Here is a 26,931-nt window from a genome sequence, read left to right on the forward strand (position 1 = left end):
TCATCTGGTCATAAGGGAACGCTTAGAGAATTCAGGTTAAGAAGATGACTCAGTTGCCTTATTTAGATGAAAAATTCTTCTGATTACCTGGCACATTAGGTCTTACATTAAATCACAAAATGTGCCATTTCTCTTTCTTCTCTGTTCTCATTTTTCCATTACCAGTTTTCTGGCCTTTCTATCATTGCATGTTTTCCTTCTCCCAGTCTGTTGATCTCTTTTCTCCTCTTTGCTACTCATATAGTTGCCCTCCCTCCTGTTCATCTTCTCTCTTCCCATAGTCTCTGCTATGCTACTTCTACATTACACTACCAGTCATTCCCTGCTTCTCTTTTTAATCCCATCCAGAATCCTATTTATGCTGTTCCTTTTGATGGAGCATATACACAAGGATGAGAAAGAGCAGCTTTTTTATTTTCCAGTACTTTATGTAGGGAAAATCTTTGGCATGCAAGAATCACACGTGGGATTCTTAGGGTCTCGCATGTAGGGTCAGGAGAGGGACTTGATGATCTTGATGGGCTCCATTCAACCTCGTATATTTTATTATTTTATGATTAAATAGGATCTAAACACAATCTGCAATAATGTCTGTTCAGCAGGTGCCCCAGAAGCAAAGGGCCACCGTTCTTTTGGTTGTCCTGTAACCTACAGAACTGTTCTAGCCAAGAACACATCCTGTAAGTGACAAGCATGACTGCAGCTCCATGGTAAACGGTAGGTATTGTTCATCCCTGAAACTCCTCCAGACTGCTGGATGTGTATGTGGGGTCAAACTTCACAAAATGTATTTTTCCCCTCCTCTGCCAGTGCTAGATTTGCTTTTAAATTATTGAAGCTTCCCATCAGAACTAGTTCTACTGGGCAAGGCCTGGGGCTTCAGAATACAATTATATCACAAGCATAAAAGCATCTCTTTTCTCCCACAATGGAGCCACAGAGTGGAATCTGAAATAAAAAGCAGAAAATCTATAGACAGAACATTAGATTTTTCTTTTTGATTATTCTTAAATGTAAAAGCCATTAAATAGATCAGTATGTAGGCAACCTTTCACTTAACTGGAATTATGGCGATTGCATCCACTCCACATGGAAATGTATTGAGTACTTATGGCTGGGTATTTCAGGGCACTCTTTTTTCAATAACTAATTATAACTCCCAAGTATCAGTTATAACATGTATCTTTTAAAATATCCAGAATTATTCCTGAAGGACTGAGTAGCTACTCAGAGCAGAAATTATACACATCACAAGAGCAGAATTATTCAAGATTGTATTCTTATTCTGCAACACAGAAAATCTATTAGCACACAGAGATTAACAAAATACTTTGTGTTTTCAGTCAGAGCACCAGGCCAGTCTGTGACTGGTAATCTAGAACACAAATAAAGCTGTGAATTTGCTATGCTAAAGTAGCACCACTGATATTCCTACATTTCCCCTGTCTTCCATAAATAAACTAGTCCAAGAGGAAGGTGACTGAGTGAGGATTACTTGCACTTAGATATTATTCTTTATGTACCAGCTATCCGCCATTGTCACAGGGCCTATATAAGAATACTAGTTTCTGCATCTAATTCTTTCCTCTTAATTGACTTTAAAACTCAAGCTAACATCAGGCATAGGAATTTACATGGAAATTAGGCCATCTGAATATGACTTTCTTCCCCCAACTCATTCCCTCAGCCTCTCCTCAAGGCCAAGGAATAGGATAGGTTTTAAGAACAGCCCAGCAGCCCTCTTCATGTCCAATTAACCTTTCTTCACAAGGAGGGTGATTAAAGCATGGAATGTACTGCCTAGGGAGGTGGTGGAGTCAGTGTCCCTGGAAGTATTTAAGGAAAGACTGGATGCAGATCTCATTGCATTGGCCTAGTTGACGTGGTGGTATTCAGTCAAAGATTGAACTCCATGATCTCAGAGGTCTTTTCCAGCCTAATTGAGTCTGTGGGTGCAGAAGACAGCTAAGGGATATCTAATATCCTGGGTGCAGAAGACAGTTAATGATGATCATAAAATTAAATGCTGAAATGACTATTTAATTCCTCTTCTCTGGCAGAAATTATGATGTTGGTTATTGCTGGCCTTTTGTGCTTAAATAAAAGTCTTTAAAATACCATGTCTGACTTGATGGATGTGCTTTTGAAATAGTTTCTTGAATCAGAATACCTCCACTGCCAGTGTACAGAGTTCCCTTCAGACTTCCTGGATTTTTTAATAACAAGGTTTCTTATCTGTGATGTTTTCTTCTCTCCTGTTGACAGGGTTTTTGAAATGCTGCACTTCATTTATGCAAGAGAACAAGGTTCCTCTCAATTATTTTATTTAACCTCCCTTACTTAAGATCAAAACCCAGTGGTTTAATTAATTCTCATATGTGACTTCCAAGCTGAGGAACTACATTTCTTCTCCCATTTCCTCTGTTAATTCTACTCATAAAGGTTATTGTCATCTACTGGTAGAGAATTTAAACAGCAATTTTGTTGATGATACACCTTGCAGCAGAGAAAGGATTTTCTTTTGACACTGGTCATCCTTTCATGGTAATACACAATAAGGCAGACAATCCACTTAGATATTGCAACAACAGGCTTCTGACTGAGGTCAAATAAACTAATCTATCCTGTTCAGCATCTGGGTTCCTCCTGAGGTGTCCAGGCCATGTTGTCTTCTTCATATACTTAATTTTTCTTCTAGAGGAATGACCAGGATTTCCTAGTAAGTTACCAAACTGAACTCTTCAAGTACCTTAGGCCTTTCATAGCTGGGATTATGGAGCATTAGCTATCTACTGCCAGGTTAAGCTTCATGAGCTGCTGAGAGCACCTCCTGATTAACTCGTATGTTTCTAACTGGTTGACTTTTTAGTCTGAATTAAAGTTTTGTCTCCTGTGTAGCAACAATTCGACACACCATCATTGATCTTTACTGACTTAAATAAATGAACAATCAATTAATGTGAAGTAAAGAAAACCAACCTCAAAATGAAGGCATAAGACAGCTCTGGTCTTAAGAAGGGAGGAAACTGTGAATGAATCTTTAGATATCAGTGTGAACAAAAATATTTGCATATGGGTTTGCTTATTGCTGCATGCTCAGCATCAGGTCTGAATGCAAGTCTGCTGGACACAACCAAGCTACAGCCACTTCTGTCACCTTCTCTTGTGTTTAAAGTGATTCAGACTTAGGGAACAGCAAAGTTATCACTGTTTTGACAGCATTACTTCTCCCTGTTTTACACACCCTGCCCCACAGCTGTGCCAGCAGAGGGGTTTGCATGAACCCTCTCTAAAATGCTCAAGGCAAAACGAGCCAGTTTATTTTAAGCAGTGTGAACTGTGGATCTGAACTGGCTTGGCTGAGTTAGCAGGTTTGAGGCTAAGGAGCAGTCATGCAAGCCACTCCACCAGCAAAAGCAGAGGGGAGCACTGCCAGCTGCTGGATGGCATCACAGAGGAAAGCAGGAGCATCTTCAGGCAGAACAGCTGGAGCACAGATGCCATCCCTCTGCAGCTGCAAAATTCTGCCTCAGTGTCCCTTAGGTGTGGAAAAGACCAGCCACAGGAACAACTTCTTTTAGTATGTGGGGGAAAAATGTTACAGTATGTTACTTCTATGCACTTGATATACACTGCACTTAAAAAAAACAACCAAAAAACAAACAAACAAACAAAAAAAACCCCAGCTAGTACATCGGCAAACTCTTTTAAGTATAGAAAATTTCTTGTACCCAATTCTAAGATAATCAAATAACCCTTATCTGTGGTATAAGTGCACTGACATAAGCTTTTCCCTTTTTTTGCCTTTTTTTTTGGCATTAAAAAATCTCCAAACTCATAAAAACCTTCAAATTTCAAAAACTAAATCTAATCCTAAATGTTGTTTCTGTGCTGGCAAAAGTTTTCAGCAAAGATTTAGTTCAGAAAAAAACACCATTACTATTACTTAAGTGTGTCTGTGTAGAGTTTACAGGCTAAAGCATCAAGCAAATGGCATGTCTTAAAATCCAGTGATGGTTTGATGGGCTTTTTTCCCTGGCCTGCCTGACCTGAGTCAGCTCACTCCCCATGATGCTTGTTCAGTTGCACTGGAGCAGTGATTCGGAGGCTACACTACAAACCAGGTGAGCACATTGCTCTGCCTTATGAAGGACTTTGAGAAAAAGAAAGGAGATGGGTAATCTTCCAGGGTTACTAGCCCAGTTCAGAGTTCAGCCCAACCATGCCAGCACAATGGGAAGGAAAGGGGTAGAGATAGATGAAAGGCTGTGGAGAGGGGTGGGAGATGCTTAAGTTGGATTTTACCGCCAAAAAATATACACATAGAAGTCTAAAACAGCATCAAGCATGAGTTCTGTGCCCCACACAGAACCATCAATTAGCAGATATTAATTTATATTAATACTAATATACAAATACATTAAATAATTTTAAATTAAAAATTAAACATAATAAATAATATTAGAAACCTTGATGTAATAGTCCTTTAAAACTGTTAGCAAGTAAAGCTAAAATGAAGGCATTTATCGTTCATTTGTATTTTAACGCCTTTAAAGAACTTCCCCTAAAAATATAATATGCATTCTTGTGCAGGAAAATAGTCACTCATGATTTACTGTAATTTGCCTGTTGCACTTGGAAGGAACTGTGGAGTGGCATTATGGAAATATGTTTTCTTCTTATTCTGCTAGATACACAATAAGGCTTTCAGAATATTTTTATTTCAGACACAATCATTAGTATAGAAACTTCAGTTCCTGCACAAATATGGAATATGGACTTCAAACAATGGCTGCCAAAACACACATTTAGTGAAAGTAAATTCTTTAAGGGTTAAAAGCTGTAGGGAGTTGCTGTCACACTGCAGAGCTACATATCTGGCTTGACTTTTAAAAGAAGTGATTGAAAGTACAGGTGCAACAGACTGAGATACTGTCTTTTATCATTCAGTGGGAAGTGTTGAAGAACAGTGCAGAAAAGGGTGTTTGTTCCAGTCAGCTGCAGAGGAGCAGTTATACTCATTTTATATACCAAGAAGACATTAGGACAAAGATTTTAGCAACAAAAACAGTAACTGAAGTAGTACCAGGCACAATTGTATATGAGTACACATAGTGGAAGCCTTTGCAGCTTTTATCAAAAAACTGTTAAGCACAGAAGTTTTGCAATTTTTCTTCCCCACCCCCCAAGAATTTAATTAAAAGCACAGCTCCAGAAAATATCTCCTATCCCTTTAGACTTGATTTCTCATGCAGAATGAGTGTACCGAGGTTTTAATATTAAATAGTTTACTCACAGCACTTTCATTCAGACTCACATGCTAGCTTTCCTCCTTCATAAAAAGGCATTTTTGGATACATGGCTGAGGAGCCTATCCAGCAAGTTGCCTTCCAAATGCAGCAGCTGAGCACAACACAGAGTCCCAGAGTTACCCCTCTCAGAGGAACGCATGGGGAGCACTTGGCTCCTGGTTTGGAGCAAAACGGGAAATGCCAGCCACACCAGCAAGGCTGGAAAAACCTTTTTCCTCATTGGCTGCTCATCCCAAGCTGCCTGGCAGAGGTTTGAAATATGCAGTGTAGGGAAGTGATATTCTGTGGCATTCATTCAATTTACCTGCACTACACTCCAAGGAGCCGTGCTATTAAACAACAGCTCTGGTGTGTCAATAAAGTTAACTTAATTAAATTGCTTCCCCTCCCACTCTTCCAATTAGCAAGATTTAGGGCACAGGGACACAGTGCTGCTTGTAAATAAAGGGGTGATTTAGCTAATCATTTGCTGAGGAAAGACATATTTTCGTCAATATTTCTATGCACAAAGCAGGGAGCTAGTTTAAATTGAAACAATCATGTAGGATAAAGGGAGATACAATACCAACTATTGAAGGGCTGTGAATATCCTTTAAGCAGTGTCAATTAAATCCACTATTTAAAAGTTAAATCTCGGTGATTGCACTCTTTGCTTCATAAGACTGAAATAACAATTGTGTAAATGTAATGTTATTAATGTAATGTTATAAAACATTCTATCCTTATTAAAAGCACAGTGAATGCACATTCTTAATTTGCTGGGACTGATCTAGTCCCTCTCTGGTCATTTTGGTATGTATACTCTCACTGCCTTACAATAGTCACGTTTTAGGAGTCTCTACTCTGTCCTTTTCTGTGGCAATACATGAAAAATATTATCAATAATTAAGGATAAAAAAGACTACAGTTAAGCCAAAATTAACAGATTGTTTGCAACCTTATCATACTTTCAAATCGTCAGTCTGAAACCTGAGGCTCTTTGTCTGTTTGAGGTTAGATGTTTTGAAAGGTTACAATTAAACTGATGTAGCTGTTTTGCAAAACAGTATTTATTCTTATACCTTTTTTCCACAGAAACTCTCCTAATTTTGACAGGAGTTCCCTGATGTTACACGTGCACCCTCTGCTCCGTCTCTTGAGTGTTTTCAGCTTTGCCCCAAATCTCCTTTTGCAGACACTGAGTAAAAGCATACTGAGCACTTGCAGGTAGACTCTCTAAAGATTTCTTCTGTGCTGTTTATATCCTATTCCCTCTGAGCTTTTACCTGCAGGTAATAAGCCTTTCTTGTTTCTTTTCTTCAACTATTGTTACTGTTTCCTATTAATAGCAAGAACTTGGAGCTAGACTGAGTTTTTATAAGCAAGTAAAGAGAGAGGGAGATGCTTGTAAAGGCACATAGGCACAATTTAATTTAGGAAGTATGAAAATGCAAGCAGGAAAAAGTCCCTTTATGTCCTCACAGCCATTTCTTGCAGTACAGACCATCTCTCCATAAATGTGTCTGCCAGGGGGTCTGAGACTGTGCTCAAATCCTCCTCTGGTTGGGCTTGCTGCTCTTTGTTCTACTCTGACTCAAACCACCTAGTGCAGCCAAAAGTTTTTGATCCAAACCAATGAAATCACCAAGTAGAGTCCTGTCTCCATTTCATACTGGTTAATTAGTGTCTTATTTCTTCACAGCACAAGCTGGAACCCCAACAGTCTTCCTGCATGTCCTCTCCCAGTATCACAGAAAAAAGCCCAGAGCATTATTGACATTGGCTTGAGTTTCACTCCATAAGAACTCCTACTGAATACCATAAGACAAAACTGAAATGAAATGTAACTACTGTGATTAGAAATGTCAGAATTCGATTGCAATGGGCAGCCCTTTGACTGCTTCATGTTGCAAGATGTGTTACTTCATCAATGCCTTGTCAAAGTCAGGATTACACAAAGAAAAATGTGTATACATATACAAATGTTAAATGCCTAGACTAAGATATTTAATATAAAGCTAAAAATTACCTATCTAGGGAGCAATTAATCAAAGAGACTGAATTAATTTAAATTAATGGCACAGTGCAGTGGAAGGGTGGTCAGGATGCTGAGTGCTGTAGGGTCAGAGCCAGTAGGACTGGTGGGGTTGCCCATCCCTCTCCTCCCACAATTCCTGCAGCACCCAGGGGTGACACACTTGACCTCCAGGAGTGGAGAGCAATACTCAGCTGCTCCCAGTGCACCTTCCCACTGATGGATCTCAGCCTCAGAGAAACAGAGCCCTATTCACAGCACCCAGGAGTGACATGAATGGGAGGGAAGTTGTTGTAGGACAGCAGTGGCTTTTCAGCTAGGATTGAATATACTGAATAAGACCCTTCTGGAAGTAGAAGGATGAAGAAAAGGAAAGTTTCTATTATAAAACAAATAGCATTGAAATGGAGATCTCCTGTTTTGTTTTGGTTTTTTTAAACCAATTGAACTCCATATGGCAGCATAAAATAACTCATACTATTACACTCACATATTTTTTTTCCTTTTCCCCCCCTCTACTCCCCAAGCCTGATGAAGTTGATAGGGCAGAAGACAGATGCTCTGGTCTTCCATTCAATACATAAATCTTGGTGAATAGTAAGAACATTAGGGAAAAGTAAGGAAAAAAAAAAAAAAAAAAGAGAAAGAAAGAAAAAAAATTACAAAGACAATTTTCTTAGGATAATTATATGGCTTAGTTCCTTCCTAATGAGCTGTATTTCTGGCCTTTTGCTCATTTCTACCGTGACAAGACAGGCAAATGATGTGTCTGTATCTGCCTAATAAGTGTTATCTTTTAACTGGTTATTGCTACTACAATACAAAAATACTACACAGGACTGCATTCAGCCAAACTGTTCTTAAGCTGAACTGAACCTGCTCTGTCCTATCAGAATAAGGGAATCATACTTTGAAAGTGGCAGTCCTGCTTAGAAAGACGCTAAACACTCACTCTCTGCCCCAAATTCTTTGGTCAGGAGTTTGCAGCCCTTTGCCAGAGCCCCAGGAGGAGCTGCAGTGGGCAGGGTGTCACAGACATACTCCATGGCCCCAGGGATCCCAGCTCATGGATTTTTTCTATTTTTACCGTTGAGTGCTGCAGCGCTGCTCTCCAGCCAGAGGGCTGGAGCAGGCACACTGCCCCTGCAGACCCTTTCAGCCCGGAATGCTGTGCTCTGGAAGGGCTGCTGCTGGGGCACCCGTGGCTTGTGCCCATGGCAGCAAACCTGGAAGGTTCACTGTGAGGAGCTGAGACCACTCTTCCCTTACAGGAATGAGGGCTGAAGCTCACAGTGATCCTGCCTGTGTTCAGGCACTGAGCCACAGCTCCTCTTTCTGGAGAGCAGCTGCTTTTGGTCAGCAACATAAAGAAACTAGACATGTTGAAAGGCTCACTCAGCCCTTAAGAGGACCAGAATCCCTCAAGGTCTTGACCTAAAAGTTCTCCTCCCTCCTCTGTGTTAGCTGGAAGAGTGTGAGACAATGGCATGACTAAACTTAGCACCTTCCATCAGATGCCAAATGTTATACAGACCTGTGTCCATGAGATTTCTGAGGAATGAGAATCCATGAGTGACTATGGCACCCAATACCCCAGCAGGACCTGCCCATTAACTCCTCCTGTTGCCACCAGCACCCCTGCAGAATGTCCCCTCAAAGTGGGGATTTCACAAGGGTATCCTCAAAGGGTCCCCTTGAGGGATCAGAATCAGGCTTGGGCCACAGACACATTTCTGGGGAGGAAGGGAGGGCTGCAAAGAGCTTCCTCTGCTGCAGGGAGTGCAGGTGCTGCCTGGGGGATCAGCATCAGCTGGCTCCAGCACAAAATCTTGAGGGAACAGGTAATCCCTGAATGCAATTTGAAATCTGAATTCTTGCTTTTTTTAGTGTCTGGTGCCATTGGCATTTCTTGACTGATTAGAGGCTCCCTAAAACTCATTTCTTCATTCGAATGTGCCTTCTGCTGCCCACTCACCCCCTCCAACCAGGTGACCCTTCATATTCATTCTTGCATTCAATTGCAAAAATCTGAATTAGCAAAGACAAGTGTCACAGGTGCTCTACATCTCCCGTTGAGCCAAGATCTTTATTTGTTATAGCTGTCAGCCCAGTCAATGACTGCTCTATCTCACTATGGGCAGGCATATTCCATCCTGCTGGTGTCAAAAGCACATCTATCTATTCAGCATGGCTCTGTGCTGAGCAATTGCCACACTGTGGGGAAAGGAGATTGTGATCAGCACCATTTGTCTACATAATTGCACTTGTTTCTGGACAATTGTTGGGTCAGAGGCTAATGTTTTTTATTTATAGTCTTTCTGCACTCATCTGAATTTTCCTGTGCCTTTTTCTACAACAAAGAATTCGGTACCATTTGGCTTCTACTGCAGAAATTCTGCTAGAAATCTGAGAAAAAATATCTGAAAGCAAATCCATAACAGTCATTTGAACAGAATTTTACATTAGGGAACTGGAGTAGTGCCTAAGACTCAAGGTGCATTTCTAGGAAAAAGAAGGATGAAATACACATTTAGCTTCTTTTTTCTTCACATTGTATAACTACCAAACAGAACTCAAATATAATTGTGGAGATGCTATCTTGTCTTTAGAAGCTGAAACAAAAAATATGTTACCTTTATATCTCACTGTCCATTTAAACTGGTTCTGAAATTCCCCAAATAAGAAATAATATTGTTTTTCTTTATGGTAATAATTCTATTTATTTTCACTAAAAGAATTAATTTAGTATTTTGCCTTTTTGTTATGCTTATTATATAAACAAATCAACATCTAAATTTTACACAGTTGTTGCCTTAGGCAAGCCACTCTTTCACTTCCTTAATACCTCAAGGGTTTCCAAATAGCCATGCAAAGCAGAGCTGCTTGCTTCATTTTCTATTGTCCTGCAGGCAGCCTGCATAGGAAGTCATGCAAAATTTTTAATAAAAAATGGATTTTGCTGAAACTGTTGTTTTTACTTTTTTTAATAGGTGCATTTTTTCAATTTAAATATATATTTTTATTTTAAATTAGCCTTTCATTTTAAACAAGATAATTTAAAGTAAAAAATGAATTTTTAATGATGTACTGCCAAACTTCTTAAATTGAATATCTGGATTTATGTTAAATAACATGCAGAGTTCAAGTATTTTTTGTATGTTGCTAAATATTTGCTGACCATCAAACCACTGAGCCGGGAGAGTTTAAGTGACTGGAGAAAACAACCTCTGACAGAAGTGCTTAGTCCAGGTTTGATATCTGTAGCTTTGTCTGCATGTTCAGAGGAGGTAGTTTCTTCACTTTATTCAGGTTGCTTTATGCAATATCTAGTTCATGCAGTGCTATCTCTTGAGAGCTGATAAAAGGCAGAAAACCTTACTTTCTACTGTAAAGAAAAGCTCCATGGCAGAGACTGAAATCTGCTAACTTTAAAATCTTGCAGGGCACAGAAAGAAACACACTGATCTGTTTACTCAGTACAAAGAATGGCTAATTTGACTAACAAATCACCTTAATATATGTAATAAATAAGTAAACATAAACATGTGAAATGTCATTCATTGGTTTCTAAGAAAACAAAAAGCAAATATCAAGAATCTAAATAAATATATTAGGAACTTATATGCAATTCTCTAATGCTACTCAATATAGGTCCACTTTTACTAATATAAGTACTAATGTAAACAAAGTGGCAGTCAAAATAATCTGGTGTATGATATTCTCACAGCAGTGGAACAGGACTGATTATAGTGATCAAAGACTTTTCTCCCATCATTATTTTGACTACAGGAATTATGCTGCCAGTCAAGAGTACAGTAAGCAGGGAGAAGATGATATAAAAGGAGGTTACCCACTTTTGGTTTTGGGTAATACTGTACCTCCCAGTCTAGATTATCAAGCTAGTGAGGTCAACCACCATATGTACTTTGGCAGAAAGCCAGAATACTTTAATAATACCAACTGAGGGGAACAAACCCCTTTCCAGAAAATTAATTACGAAGTAAATGCACAGAAGAAAGACAGAGTGATAATTTCTGCTGATCCTCTATGTTTTTTTCAGCACTCTTTCTTAAAGCAGAGGCACCTCCTAGTACACAGCCTTCTGGATCAGTCTCACCAAAGTCAGACTCACAACCAAAGCAGCAAGCCCTGTTTTGTTATCATTTTTTTCAGTGAAGTTGCTTATCTGCTGTGATTCCTGAAATACTTCCCTCAAAGGTTAAGGCCCCTTAGGACACAATTCCTCTTTCTGTCGATGAAGCTAGTACTCTTTATCCCTAAATTCAGTATGTTGCTATACACAGATGGGCTGAGGTTACCAAGCAACCCAGGTTGCTTGATAGAGCAAGTGGTCTGGACTGTTGGTATCATTGGCAAATGTCATTGACAAGAATATTCTGTCAGCTTCCAGGTTGTCTGCAAAACACTGAAAACATCTAATTGTGAACATTGCTGGCATCTTTGGCAAAAACCCTCACTCAGTTATGACTCTTCTTTTCTAGTATTGTCTATGATATTTTCACTTAGCATGTGCTTCACTGACATTGTGTAGGGATGATGTTCCATGAGAACACTGAATAATTTGAATAAATAAATAATAAATACCAATAAATACTTTGCTGGGGATACCGTAGCACTAAGGAAGCTGATAGGTACTGTGATCAGAGGTGAGGGATTTGTGTTCCAATATTATTTAGTAGAAGAGGGGGATTTACACTGTGACTATTATAATGTTGTACTACAAAATTAAAGGAGATACAACCACCATGACTTCACCTGTGGGTATATGCCTATCCTTCTCCTTTGCTTTTGTAGCATTTCCTCAAAACACAATGTTGTTAATGAAAATAAATTAATTTGTCTAAGCAGAAATGAAGCCTCTTCCTTGAAACTTGCCAGCCCTGCTTCATCTCAAAATTAAACCCTCTGTTTTCTCAATTCAGATTGATTCACAATTTATTATTTATTTCCTGGGTTGATGAACCGATAAATCAGTTTCGTGCACACTCCTGACATGCTTAATGCCACAGAGATTCAGTAATTCAGTTATTTAAGCTTGGATTCATTGTGTCAAACAGCCTCCTCTTCCTTAGGGTCTGCTTTTCATGGTAGACATGACAGAACTTCAAAACTGCATCTCACAGACAAATCCAAGAAGAATGGGAAGCTGCTGGCTCTAGCCTGTCTGTCCTCATAGCAAAATACAACCAAATGGTCACTTGAGTAGATAAGGAAGCTTTTATTGTTATCCATGTCTCTGACATGTTATGGCCCAAGTAGGAAAGTGAAGCATGCACAAATACAGGTGGATCTCTTAGTAATATGTGATATATTCAGTACTTCTGCTTCCTGGGAGGAGAGAAATAGAAGCCATGACCCTGACATCCTTTCAGACCCCAAATAAGACTCAAAAGTTTGGCTGGGTGCTTATAGCTAAAATGCCTGAAAAGCACCAAACAAGCAATAAGAAAGAAGGAAGCTGTTTTTATAAACATAAATCCAAATATTTTTATTCCCATGGGCAGTTGTTAGATAGAGCATGTTCTTTGTGTCACTTTTTCTTCATTTATAAGTGATACATCAGAAGACTTCTGCTTTGGACACTGCTGGTAGCTAAACATGCTTAATTATGATATACAAGGTCATAAAATACTTGATACTGTATGAACTAAATTCAAGGTAGTCTCTTCTTTATCTCAGAAATATGCAGTGGCAAAAAAAGAAGAAAGTCCTAAAATTTCAATACCAATCATCCACAGAGTAACAAAACATGATTGTCAAAATTGAACCAACCTGTAACCAGGCACTGCATTTCATAAAATCTACTGGATACAATGAAGTGAAATATGTGAAATATATTCCAAGAAGTAGCAAATAACATAGTTTTTACTGTAATTTTACGGAAATAGAAAGCAAGAAAGATGAAATTTAGTAGTGTTATAAGAATGTCCATTGATATTTTTGGAGCAGCAGTCTCTGGATATACAAGATCTCTCACTTAAGAAGTTATGATAAGTGAACTTCATTGTTTAGAATGACTTTGTATTTTAAAATGCAGTATCTTATGAAAGTTAAACTTTATGCACAGGAAAACTAAAATTTTAATAAGTTCTGAAGCTCTCCCTCAAGAAGTCCTGGACAGAAAGGAACTTTTTTTTCTATTCCTCTTGGTAAGGATCCTCCTCCTCCTCATTCCAGTGCAATTTTTTTTTGCTCTCCACTTTTCCCAGTCCTTACCAGTTCTTCTAACACTCTTTCCTCTAACTGTAGAGGCTATCCTCAGACAATATTACTTCCAGCAGTTTCCAAATTCTTCTAGCTTCCTTTCCCTAAGTCCAGCAAGAACATACAAATGTTTAAATAACTTAATTTTTCCATCCAAAAAATATTTTACCAGGAAAAAGGTTTCCCAAAACATCCAGAGATATAAGGGCGGTTCCATTGGCTCTACAAGTTGGGATAATTGGATGAGTCAGTGCTTTATCTCAGGTCTGTCTGTAATATTGATAGGTTTCATTCTAGCTGGGAAATTTAAGAGCAATTCCATACTATTCAATTTGCTCTCATGTTTACTTGGCCCAGAAAATAAATGGGATAGTCCATATAATAAATACAAGAATTAAATACAAGTCAGGAATACCAGAGAGAAAAAAATAAATCTGAGAATGAAAAACTTACTTATCAGAAGAGCAGTAATATTTAAAAACCTGCTGTTGGTGGTCACCTTTTGGAGTCTTGAGATATCTAAAAATGTTGAGTATGCTCTGAAAAGGAAAAGAATCAAGCGTTTAGTAATTTTGTCACCTATCAAATACTTAATCAAAACTTGTCCAAGATAGCTTGCTTTTCCATTTTATGAGGTTATTAATTCATAAAATATGGTTTTATTTCCCCACTGGATTTGTAGGGATTTTATGGACTTCCAGAAGTTGAACTGCTCAGATCAAACTTCCTGGAGTGCAAAGGTGTCAGAATAATGAGAAGAGTAATTATATAACTTATTATCCTGCTTACTTGCATTTCCAAGCTCTTACAGTGGATAGAGAACAGTGGAAATGAAAGAAATCTGACTCCTTTCTTGTTTAAAAAAAAACAATATACTGGAATAAATGACTTTGCAAAACAAGCACAGAAACTCATGTCCCTAAATGTCTTGCAAACAAATGACTATTTGCTATTTTTTGGACTAGTTAATGTATTTGGCCTCTTAATTTGTGGTCCAATAGCTGAGACTATCTCTTTGTTCTCAAACATTATTCTAGATTAAAGTCTAGCTTTGTAATTTCCAATTGTCCTTAACAGACAACAGGGGAGTTGACTGTATTGAGAAGACTTCTTAACTCTCCAAATCAAAATGAAACTGAAAGACTGGGACAAGTGCTTCCATCTATGCAGGCTGTGGTGGAAGGGGTTAGGGGAGTTGGGAATTAAGGAGTGGAATTGACCCTATTAAAAAAAAAGTGTTGGAGGGAAAGTGTGTTTAGTGTTGTCTTTCTCACTTTCCTATGCTATTTTTAATTGGCAAAAAATTAAATTAATTTTCCCCAAGTGGTGTCTGGGTTTGGTTTTTTTTTGCCTATGATGGCAATCAGTGAATTATCTTCTTGTCTTTATTCCAATCTGTAAGATTTTCTATCATATTCTCTCCCGTGTTCTGCTGAGAAGAAGAAGTGAAAGATTAGATGGATGGGTGCCTGGCTGCTGGCCAAAGTCAGCCCTCCAAGGCTGTGAATTAATGTTTCCATTGTCAATCTTTCCAAGATCCCCAGGATTTAGACTGGAATGAAGATATAAATCCATACTAATAAAACTCTGCCTATAACACACAGGAATAAACAGAATTAGTAGGGAGCAGAAATGTTGCTCAGAGAAAACTGCATTAACAGGAAAACTTCATAGATCTCTACCTTCTGTACTGTAGTGCAGCCACAAATTTGAAAACAGAAACTTATTGTAACAAGGACAAAGTCAAGTGACTCTCATTCCATGAAAGGAGACAGCTGAAAACCTAATTTAAAAAAGATATCTACTTGTGATATGATACTGAGGTGTCTTTGGCCCATTAAGGAATTTTTGACAGCCATCATTGAAATATATAACATAGCAATTTTTTAAAAGTCAGAGATGAAACTGATCAGCTTGCAGCAGTATATTTATTCTGTCAGCACTATTTTAGAAACAACTATTTAAACTTTCACAGTGAGGTTTTTACAGTCCTGAAGTGATTTATTCAATTCCAATTTCATTAAGCTCCAGAACTCCATTTTAGCAATTATTATGATACTAATAGTACATTTCAGCTATGAAAAAGATTGAAGTGTTATGCATCTCTACCTGATATTGAAGGCTATGGGGTAAAATTTTCATTGAGTCAGTACTGCAGAGGATTATGCATTTGTTTGGATTCCCTTAGTTTTGGTCAGGATATGCCTTATAGTGGCAAAATTAGCAAAACCCTCTCTAAAACTCATCAAAATGAACTCTTTCTGGAATTAGTTTCCTGTTAGAATTAATGTTTTCATGTTAAAATAACCAATAACCCACTAAAAAGATGAGATCCGTGGCAAACATTCACACTGCATCACATGCACGAAAGAAACCTCTGGTATAACAAAACCTAGAATAATAAAAGTTTCCAGTAGAACTGAGCAAGTATAAAATTCTATCAACAGTCTCCTATTCACAGCCCAACCCCTCTTGCAATTTAGCTGTGTTTTCAAGGCTAAATGACTGAGCTATCCACCTGCACCCTGGGAAATCTATAAACACACAGTGAAATTAACTACTAGTTGGGAAAGAGAGCCTGGAGACAGCCTTATGAAAATGTCACCTAAATCCTCATCAACTGTCAAAAAAATAATAAAGCAGTATATTAGGAAATACTAGGAATATAACAGAAAACAGCAGAGGAAACACGATAATGCTGCCAAAGAAATCCATTGCCCACCTAGCATTTTGAATATTGAATACAGTTCCAGTCATCTCACCTCAAAAATGGCAGGATGGCTATAGAAGGATAAAGAAAAGGGTGACAGGATGATCAAGGGTATTTAATGGTTTCTGTACTAGGAAAGAAAAAAAATAAAGGCTTTAGGATTTTCAGATGGAAGAGGGACAAATAAGGAAAAGGGCTGTGACAGAGCCCCAGGACAGTCTTGAATAGTACTGAGAAAGTGAATAAAGAATGGTTTTCACTTTAATTCATAGCAAAGGAAGTAGTCACAATAAAATGAGCAGTTAGCAAATTTAAAACATGAAACCCAAGAAAGGATGCTTTCCACAAGGATCATAATTAAAGGGTGGAACTCATTGCCACAGGATGTGGTGGGAAGCCGCAAACATGTGTGGGCTTCAAAAAGCAAGTTACTGCAGTGGTGAAAGAAACATTGACTAGTACTAGTCTGTGTTTTGCCCAGAGCTGCATGGAATAAACCTTCAGGTTAAGAAACATAACAGTGCTGTAGGGTGATATCAAGGGAGGTTGTCCTTTGGTCTGGTCTAAATACAGCTGGTGCAATTTTTCTCATTAATTTTGCACTTTTTCTGAATTCTTAGTCATCCCTTGCAACATGCAGAGATGTTAGAGAGCATTAGTGCAAATATGTGATTTAGACTTCTAGAAACATATCTACAGAGGGACTTATGTACCATTTTAAGTTCAAATAGTGCAGCCTACTCAGGCAGGCAGGCTTTAGGCTAGAATTTTCTGAGGATCCTCAGGTCTGGCATCCAAGCATCCAACTGCTACTGAAGACTAAAGGGATTGGTAAATAAAACTCTCATTTTATCAAATGCTATTGAATTTTCTCCCCTCAAAAAAGAAGGAAATGGTCTTTCTTGTGTAGTTAGTGGTCTTCATCTTAACTATTTCTCATGATGGGAGGCATTGAGACTTTCCCAGACAAACACATAGACATAGGGCATATGGAATAGTCACTTTCTGTTTATTATGGTGATAAAAAACCATTATTTTAGTAAATAAGCGAGGTTGTTTGAACTCTTTGTCAATCTTCTGTTTATCTGATGCAGATCAGATAAAGACTTTGCCCTGAGATTCTTATGCTACAAGTGGAGGGCTTGTGACTTCCACCATGGGATGGCCAATGCTTCTGATGAGATGAAAGGACCGTGGTTAGGAAAGACTTTTAGAAGACTATGATGGAAATGTTGTGACTGACTTTGGCTGACTAAATCTCTGGTTGTGTAGGTGGCAACTAAGTTGTGAGGCATGTCTGGCCCCACAATTCTTAATTGCCCAGATCACTAACCTTGGCTGCTACCACTATTCCCCTCTGCTACCTACCCATGTTGTTTTACATTGAAAACCAGGAGGTGGGAGGAGGGATGGGGCATAGCCACTGGTGTGACCCCAGGCACTGGGAAGTGAACAGAAATCTGAGGAGAATTTTCTTCCAGTACTTTCATAGTGGCTATTCAATGTCTGTTCAGGACAAAACATGCTTGCATGGCTTCCTGAAGTGTTAAATATCCTGAAAGCTGAATATGTCATGCTAGGCTAAGCTAACTTGGTATTTTGGCTGCTGTTGTATGTGGGATACTGGCTTAGGTAGACAGACCTGTCTGACCTCATGTAGACATTTTTAGTTATTCATTTATTCAAAATTCCAAAACACTAAAAGATTATCACGGGTCTGTACAGAGGTTTATTACAATTATCATTGTATTAAATTTTTTTTTTCCTAAACTATGGATGGTCTTGTAAAGAACTCTGAAAATAAAATCCTTCATTTATTTTAATTACCCTAGGATGTGAAGTTGTACAAAGGTACCAGTGAAACACACAATTTTCTGCCCTCAAAAATTTTCTTGCACACTAGCTGGAACAATTCCTAAGAGCCTTGCCCAGAAAAGGGAAACCAGACTCAAGAGATATTGCAGAAAAAGCTGCTTCTAACTACCTGCATTGGAACAGTGACTGCTCTTGAAATTCATACTCTATACAGAGAAATGGTAGCTGTTCAAAACTGATGGGAAACAAATGAGGTTTACATACAAATCAGTACATAAGTTCCTTCAAAGCTTACTTCAATTAACATGAAATCATTATTCTGTCCAATCAAAAGGATTTTCCTATGCAGGCATGTGCTTACTCCAACACTTGTCCACTCTAAAAGGTCACCCCTCAGGTTGATTGGAGTTTCAGCTAGCAGGGTTGTGTTGGTCTGCAAGGTATTCAAGTGCAAGGTATTCAAGTCCCCAAGCTGAGTTTATTTTCTCTGTGACAGTAATTAGTAAATTATCTAATTCATTCTGAGTCATGAGATTTTTGAGGAGAGGGACTGAGAGAGCATCCAGGTGGGTGCCTAGGCACTGGCCAAGATCAACCCACTGGATCCTTGGAGCAGGCAACTTATGCAACTTGTTTTTCAGTGAAAATGTCCTGACTGGGTTTGTTGTACCTCCATTATACTCACCAATTCCATACCTTCAGTTAATTTAAACTAGACAAATATTGTTTCTGTTCTCTGGGAGCATGAGAATGCAACCCTACTGTCCTACTACATCCAGTGTAGATAGTCTGAAAATGCATTATCGAGCCCTATTTTCCACTGGGAAATTGTTAATGGGCTGATTTCTGCAGACACTTTTGTTAATTATGCATTGAATTGTTTGGACAAGGCACTTTTAACATGTGGGTGGTTTGTCAGCTGTTTTCTATTGGCTATGCATTGTTAACAATATTTTCTACTTCTGCCTTATGTGCCTTGTGGTGGAGGAAGAATGACACTGCTCATGAATGGCCACTGCATAGTAAGCAGAATGTTTCTACTTGCTGAACAGATGAAAACAACTTTCAGCAAGACACAAGGGACTAAGAAATAACTGAATAACTAACAGAAAAAATGGCCATGCTAGTTTGCACCTGGATTTGTTGTTTGTGTGTGAGTACAAAACAACCAGCATGGCAATGTGTTTCATCACACAGGTAAGTATTTCTCAAATAGCTGTTTGGATCTAATAAACATTTCAGTCAAATGTTAAAGCAGAAGTGAATCAGATTTTAAGAAAACAAGTTTATTGGGTCCACCATGTAATCTGTAATGCAAAGGTTCCTCAAGAAGTTTTGATTGAATCTACGGAGGCAATCAATGAAAATAATTGTATTTGCTCTAAGTTCAGACAATCATCTGAATGATTTCATTTCCTTTAAGCTTGGTCAACTCAAGTGCATACACACCACCTGAAAAGATCACATCTGGTAGGGTCAATGCTTTTTCTTTGCCCTTCCAATACCACACACACAACATTTTTTAAGTCCCAAAGGCCTTTGACATTGCATTACAATGGATCTGCCACCTCTAATATGCTGAGCAAAACAAGGCATGCTCCCCAAGAGAGGGGAAGCAGACAATCTGCCCTGAGGCTTCCCTATTGTTATTTCATTTAGAGAGATAGGCAATATCACAGTATCTATGATAAGAGAGCAAAAGATTCCAAATCCTCCCTGCTGTCTCCTCCTTAATTTGATACTGGTTGTTCAGTTGGTCCCAACTGTCCATAATGCACTGAGATTTCTTGTGGCTGCTGTGCTAGAGAAATCTCCCACCTCCTTCTGATGTGCTCTTCTTCTAGAGGCAGCAGACACTATGCTACCTTATCCAGGAGCAAGCTGGTTTTCTATTGAGGATTTCCATGGAAGCAATACTTAAACTTTTCTAATTGCCTCAGCTTAGTTTCATAAGGACACGTGCAACACAGAGATGTGTGTGAGGAACATTCCACAGCTGAGTAAGCATTGCCTTGGAAGGGATGGACAAAAAAGTGTGTGGTGGATAGTACTATATCCTTATTTGACAGGCTTGGGCTGACACTTAGGGAAAACTGTGCAGATAGCAAAGAACAAGGGTAGTTTTCCTGACACACTCTTTAGGAGATAGCCTCTTCTCTATGCAGTAGACACTGATCAGTAATGGTTAAGAACAGGGAATCTCTGAGAGACTGTCTAGTTCATGCACCATCTCAATTTGGCATGCTTATTGTGTCTTCCTGCTCAGCAGGAATATTAAAGACTTCCAGAGCTGTCATTCTTCTCCACAGTAGGCATTGAAATCCTTTTCTATTTGAGATGCAGCACCTGCAATCACAAAGAGGCTGAGCCACCGCCTCAGGTCCTGCAATGAAAGGGGTAGAACTAGAAGGAAAATTCATGTCAGCTGTCCCAGGTACCATCACTGCAGACTGACTTACAGAGAGGACACAGCTAACAGGTAAGGGCAGAGAAATGACAGAACTTGCCACGTGTCACACAGGTGAGGCTTACCCAGCCTTCGTTATCTGATAAACTGCTCTGTCTCTGGAATAAGCTAAGGCTAATGAAATGGTGATGCTATCAGAAGGCAACTGAAAATAAAAGTCTCACCACAAATTGCTGAAAGTTATTGCTAGCATCACAAAACTGACACTCATTAAAGTACCATTCTCCAACAAAGCAATGACATGGGACAACCATAACAAAGACTTATAATTTGCACAGAAAACTCACTGTACAGGAGATATAGATATTCTAGGAAGAAAAAACTGTTAACATAGTATCAATTCAATCAGCTATTTTTATTGCAGGACTAGAACAGATGAATGCATATCTTGTTAAAAGAATCTGTGGGCACAGTCCCATTTCATTTATATATTGAAATAATGGTCTAGCTCAATAAAAGAATCTCATTCAGTGACATCCTTGAAATCATTCACATGGTGATCATTAAGATGAGCAAGATTTCACTTACTATGGTCAGCTGACATTCCTGATGCATATCACACCTCACCAATTATACTGTTATGTTATCCTTACTCAACACTGCAATTCTTAAACTGATATTTCATCCATTCAAGCATCAATGTCAATCTCTGGCTACATTAAGTACTTCCAGTTAAACAGTGTGAAAAATCCCACCTTTCAAGCTATGGTTTCAGTTAAATAACTCAGCTGAAAGTGACAAGAATAATGCTTATTCAATTTCCTCATTTCACATATCAAAATGATTGGCAGTAATCTACCTCACTCAAACAGTGATCTCCCATTGCTTTCCAACAAGATATAAATGGAAACAAATAATCTTGCTCAATCTACAGCTTATACACATAATAAATAGCATGTTGCAATCAGTAAGCAAATCTGTAAGGGTACAGTTTATAGCAGCAGGTCATTTGCTTGTACTGCAATTTAGATTTCAGTTTTCTCATATGTGCTTAGCAATTTTACCTGCTGTGCTTCCCAGAACACTGTGATCCCATTGTTTAAGGCAATTTGACCATGCAGAAGCACAGTAATGTTTCTCTAATTTAACTTGCACATAGAAGTCCATCTTACCCTTCCTTGTGCCAAAAAGAAAGGCATGGTTGTTTCCATTGTTACAGATTAAAACTTTCTTATGGGTCTTCTTTGATCACTAAGTGTGACCTCCTGCAGAATATGTAATGCAGAATCCCACTTAGTTTGCAAATGCCTGACTACCAGCCTAAACTACTCCCTTCCCACCTGTATCCTGCTTTTCAACAGCAAAGCTGTTGTATTTTTTAGTGTATGAAAATCAGATTCCTCTCCTAAATTATGCTTTCTCTTCTTCTCTAAAGAGAAAACAGAAAAGAAAAAGAAAAGCTGATAGAGAAAAAGGGCTTTAAAGACTTAAAGAAGGTCAGAGAAAGTGTGCTGTGGAATTACTGCTGGCCAGTTCCTCCCATCCAGCTCCAGGGTAGGTTTGTCTGTAAAATAAGGAAGCAGAATCTATTCTATCTACAGCTACATCATTACCAAAAGCACAAAGTAGTTGGGGGAATTGAAAGGTTCCATACTGAATAGGGCTCAGTTGATTATTTCAGGTCCAGGCACCCCTGGGAAAACCTGCAGGATAAGCAGGGGTTCAGCAGGTTTGAGATAGTCTAAAATATTGTCCTGGGGATTGGGCCAAGTGGTTTGCAGTACAGACAATTGGTGGGCTGAGGGTGGAAGCACAGCCCAGTCCTCTGTGCAGGTACTGGAGTGTGGCTTTCATTAGGCACAGGAGGCAGGAAACCACCGTGCCTTGGTGTGGCAAACACCCCCTGCCACTCCTGCTGCTGTCCTTTGGGAGAGCAGTGTGCTGCTCTGGCACAGGGAATGCTGATGCAGGCAGAAGGGTAAGCAGCAGATCCAATAGTTTTTTGTTCCCTGAGCTGTGTAGTTGGCATGCACTGAAGTTAGTTGGACCCTGCTTATGTCTAGCAGGCACAGTAAGAGTTTATCTGAGCTTTGTTCAACTTTTCACTGAGGAAGAATGAGGCCTAGGTCAGGTTTCCACCTGACCCTTTCTGTACCAATCTGCCAGCATTAAACCTCACATCTTTGTGCCTACAGCTGCAATAACATCACATTCTATGGATTGAGACAGGTGCTGAATTTTTTTTATGAGCAGCCATTGTGGTGAAAGTGAAAATTCTTCAGAAACATAAAAGTTCTTTGAAGCTATACTACAGTGTTTATAATGAAATAAGAAGTAAGTCACTATAAATATTTAAGTGTCTTAAATAAAGATTAATTAAGGACTAGGCAAAAAACTGCCTTTGCTTTTAAAGCAATAAATTTTTAATTGCAAAGTATATATTAGTAACAAATTGGTGTTTAATGGTGATATAAAAAGAGAAATCTGAAGGTCAAGGATAAGGATCATGTACCTGTATCTGCATGTAGAACACTGTAGTATACTTGAGCAAATATTGCAAAAACATATTCAGTAAAAATATGTTAATTTTATTAAAAATATAAGTTTTTAAAAAAGTATTTGCTATCTTTTTTATTTGTATGACTTTATGCTCATAAGAAGAGCATTCCTTAAAAGAATACAAACTGAAAATACCTACTAAAGATTTTAATGTGGCTGACATACCACTGATTAGGAAAGTACAGAACAAAGAGAAAGATGCCAAATAAAAGCAGTGAAAACATCTGCTTTAACTGCATGGAAGAAGCCACATCTATGGAGCATAGACATAAGCAAAGAGCTTCTGGTTTTAGTAATCAGGTATTAAACAGCATGGTTAGCCACCTGAAAATACATGCAGATATTCCATGTGCAATGTCATGGCTTCTTTTAAAGTATTGTCAACCTAACTGAAAATAAAGGCAATTAAATACTCTCTGGTCTTTTAAAATAAATAGAAACCAGAAAGGCACTGTGAGTTCCATTATTTTCCAGTACTCAGAGAAACTGGAAAAACTGGCTTTGGAATGTATTGTCAAGGCACACTTTGGTTCTGATTTAGCACAGTGCCTTGGTTTGTTTTGTTAACTCACACTTCCCCTGTTGTGAGAGCTTATTTTGTTTATTTGTGCAACTGCACAAGTTGAGCTTTGCACATAAGTGAGGATACTGCTGTCCATCCATGTTCACAATGCTCAGTTCTGAATGTTGGGCACTAAGCTGAAGAAGTAGCTCAGTGTGTTCACCATACACCAAGTGAAAGTTGATTCTTGCAACAGCACTTGCATAAAGGTAATTCTGAAATGCAGTTTTATAATGGGATGAACTGAACTGGAAAACCAACCAAACTTCAAGAAGAATCTGACCTGAACTGAAACCAACTCTTGATACAAAAAACATACCAGACTGAAATAATTCAGTCTCCCTACATACAAGTGTAGCATGCACAGAAAAAGTCTATTCCCTATACTGTTGCTTCCCTTTGCACATTCAGAGCCAAGAATATAAGAGATATAAAAACAAAGGACCAGAAAAAAAACCTCTTAGTGTTTCCCCCAGCTGCTCTCCTGGTAGGATGTTAATCAGAAAGCAGGTTTCATGTTTTTTCTAGGCTGTTTGAATTTCCTAGATGTAACCTTCCAAACTGAGCCCAGACCACCTGCAGTAGGATATTGCTATGATGTTTTGGGTACTGGCCATCTGCCCCCCAATACTTTATTCTAAGTTTAGAATAAAGTGGAGCAGAGAATATGAAGTGATGCACTAAAGTGAGGGACTCAAAACCAGAAGAAGTGGGCAGTTAAATAAAAGAGACTTTGAACTGCACAGTCAAGACATATCTGAACACACTGGGTCACATCTTCAATTGGTAGAAATAACCTTAAGACCACTAATCTCAGAGCTACACTGGTTGTTGCCCTGCTAGAAGGTGTAGCACAAGTCAAGAATTATCCAGTGCTGGGCTCCCACATTGCTAAGCTTTGGTGGATTGCCTATTTTATAAAACAAATTGTGGAAACAATTATGAGGGGCTGCTGGCATTTTACAAGCTGCACTCTTAGGGAAGCTGAGCACTCAGCTGGTGTGTAGCCCTGGAGCTGCTCTGCCTCCCCACAGCATGGACTGTGCACCCTGGCAGGAAAATCTGGGAGAGCTTCCACAGCCCTCCCCTGTTCTACACACACTGGATCAATGGATGCCTTCAGCCTGCCCAGTATTTATTTACCAGGGCAGCTTTTGAGCACCAAGGAGCTGCTTCCCTGAAGATAGTATAAAATCTTCTAAGCATTAAAAACAAATGGGGAGAAAAAGAATACTTTTTCAACAATTTTCAGCATGGATTTTCCTGGCAGGTATATTGAGGTATAGACTCAAATACTGATCAAAAAATTATCAAATACTTATTCAAGTCTATGGTCCTTCTTTTAACCCTTGTAAATGTAAAATGTTCATTTAAAATTCAGTGATAGGGCTATTTTTCACTGCCTAAGTTTACTTATATCCAGCATAGGCCATAGTCTTGATTGCACTAATGAGAAATGAAGCCAAGTGAATTTGACACCATCTGTAAAAATAGGCTCTATTTTACTGTAATAGGACTTCCTCCACTCACTCCAATACACTTTCTCTCTCATAACATTTCAAGGAGCCACAATGCTCCTTGCTTCCCTCATTTGTAGGTGTAAGATTTTGACAGAGGTCACAGTTTAGGGATGCTTAATGTAAAGAGAAATTATTGGCAGTTATGAATGTATCAAGATATATATTGATTATAGCAAGAGCTTAATCTGTCTAGTTTTGCTAGATGTACAAGATCAAGAAAGAATGATCAGAAATGCATCTATATCAAGGTACATTTGGAACTAAACACCACTGCTGGCAAATAAAACCTCAATGCCTTTCAGTATAATTCACAGAGATTGCTTTGGTTGTCCAGCAGAGTGGTTTGATACCAACATTTTCTACTGAGGATTCCCTGCTGAAGTCACAGCATGGTGCCAGCCCAGTCCAGCTGAGGGCAGAATCAGGACCCACATGTGTTTTGACCACCAGAGCCATGGTCCACCCCTTACCCACACAGCTCCTAGTCACTAACATTCCCAGGGATCTCAACTGGTGCTCAAATCTGGCTAACAGAAATCAAGACACAATCTTTTCTATAAACTTGTAATTTGTCTACAGCACAAAAGAAGTGAGCACGTCCCTTGTCATTGATCTCTTTCTGTAATTTGAGCAATGAATGTGTTGAAGCACTGCTGTAAACAAGGTGGGAAGACTACTCCTGTGCATCAGGAGTAAAGCAAATAAGAAAAGACCGTAAAAAAAAAAAAAATGTTTTCTTGCTTAAACAGATAAAAATCACAGCATGGAACTCTCAGAATCTGACAGCAAAGCACTAATTTGCTTCTTTGAATGATGCAGATTCAATCAATTAATCCCTAGCTATCAGAGCAAATCTTTCAGGACAGACCAGAAAATCAGAATTCACTCTTCTTTCCACAGAGCATTTGAAACACTTAACCTTTTTCTCCTTTACCTTATTTCTAAGGTATTACATCCATATCTAATCCATGTTCCATTTTCATCACATAATCATATCAAAGTTTCCATGCTCACATTCCTTAAAAAAAGATAAATTAACAAATAACAAATAATCAAGCTTCAGTGAACCAGTGAACTATTTCTGCACAGCAGAGAGTCTACCTTCATGTATTCAAGGTACATGCCCTGCTCACTAAGTTTGATGCCAGTGCCAGTGAGAGACACCCAGAGCCTGAAAAGCAATCACATGTCAGGTCATTCTCTGTTGATTCTGTAAAATTTTAAAGACCATCTCAGTTCCTGGTTTATCAGGATCCTAACATAAATATAAAAAGAAAGTTTTTAGTAACTAGGAACCCTTCTGGGTGCAAAACTCTCACTTTGGTTAGAAAGTTTACTTGCTGGAGAAAAGACTCAAATTGAGGAGCACCAAGGCTTGCACCCAGATGACCCTTTTTGGTTCAGATATTAAGAGAAGATCCAGTGCACCATAAAACCTCCTATTATCCTCCTCTGCCCAGAGAAAGAATAAGGGATTCAGTGGGGGAGCACAGGAGGGAATTATAGCTTCTGCAAAGGAATATCAATGGAAAATGAACTGTCATCATACCTCTGTTCAAATAGAAAGAAATGAATTTATGTAACACTCTTGAAAAGTTAGGAATTAAATAATATGGATCACTTTAAAAATATTTTTTTTACAGATGGCATTACCTTAACCACAAAATACACAAAATACTAAACATTAATTAAAAAATATATATATTTTAAAGACTTCCCATTCTATTACTCACAAGAGCTACAGGGGGCTTCCTGGTGAGAATTTATACTTCTGGAAATGACTCCTCCCTCCCAGGTTATAGTGCCT

General features: G+C 38.7%; 1 protein-coding gene across 3 annotated transcripts in view; it reads right to left on the reverse strand.

The window, feature by feature from the left end:
• The window catches only part of LOC130250434 (poly(rC)-binding protein 3-like), a 485,448-nt gene that overhangs the window by 152,063 nt on the left and 306,454 nt on the right, over nucleotides 1–26,931 (reverse strand). For 2 of the 3 annotated variants that reach the window (XM_056486132.1, XM_056486131.1), the window contains one exon: nucleotides 14,005–14,090. The gene's annotated coding sequence lies outside the window, so the exon portion shown is untranslated. Of the gene's footprint in view, nucleotides 1–5,296; nucleotides 5,463–14,004; nucleotides 14,091–26,931 lie in introns of those variants that run through there. The other variant, XM_056486130.1, reaches the window with a different exon arrangement.

Source organism: Oenanthe melanoleuca, chromosome 2 (genome assembly GCF_029582105.1).
Source record: "Oenanthe melanoleuca isolate GR-GAL-2019-014 chromosome 2, OMel1.0, whole genome shotgun sequence".
Lineage (NCBI taxonomy): Eukaryota > Metazoa > Chordata > Aves > Passeriformes > Muscicapidae > Oenanthe > Oenanthe melanoleuca.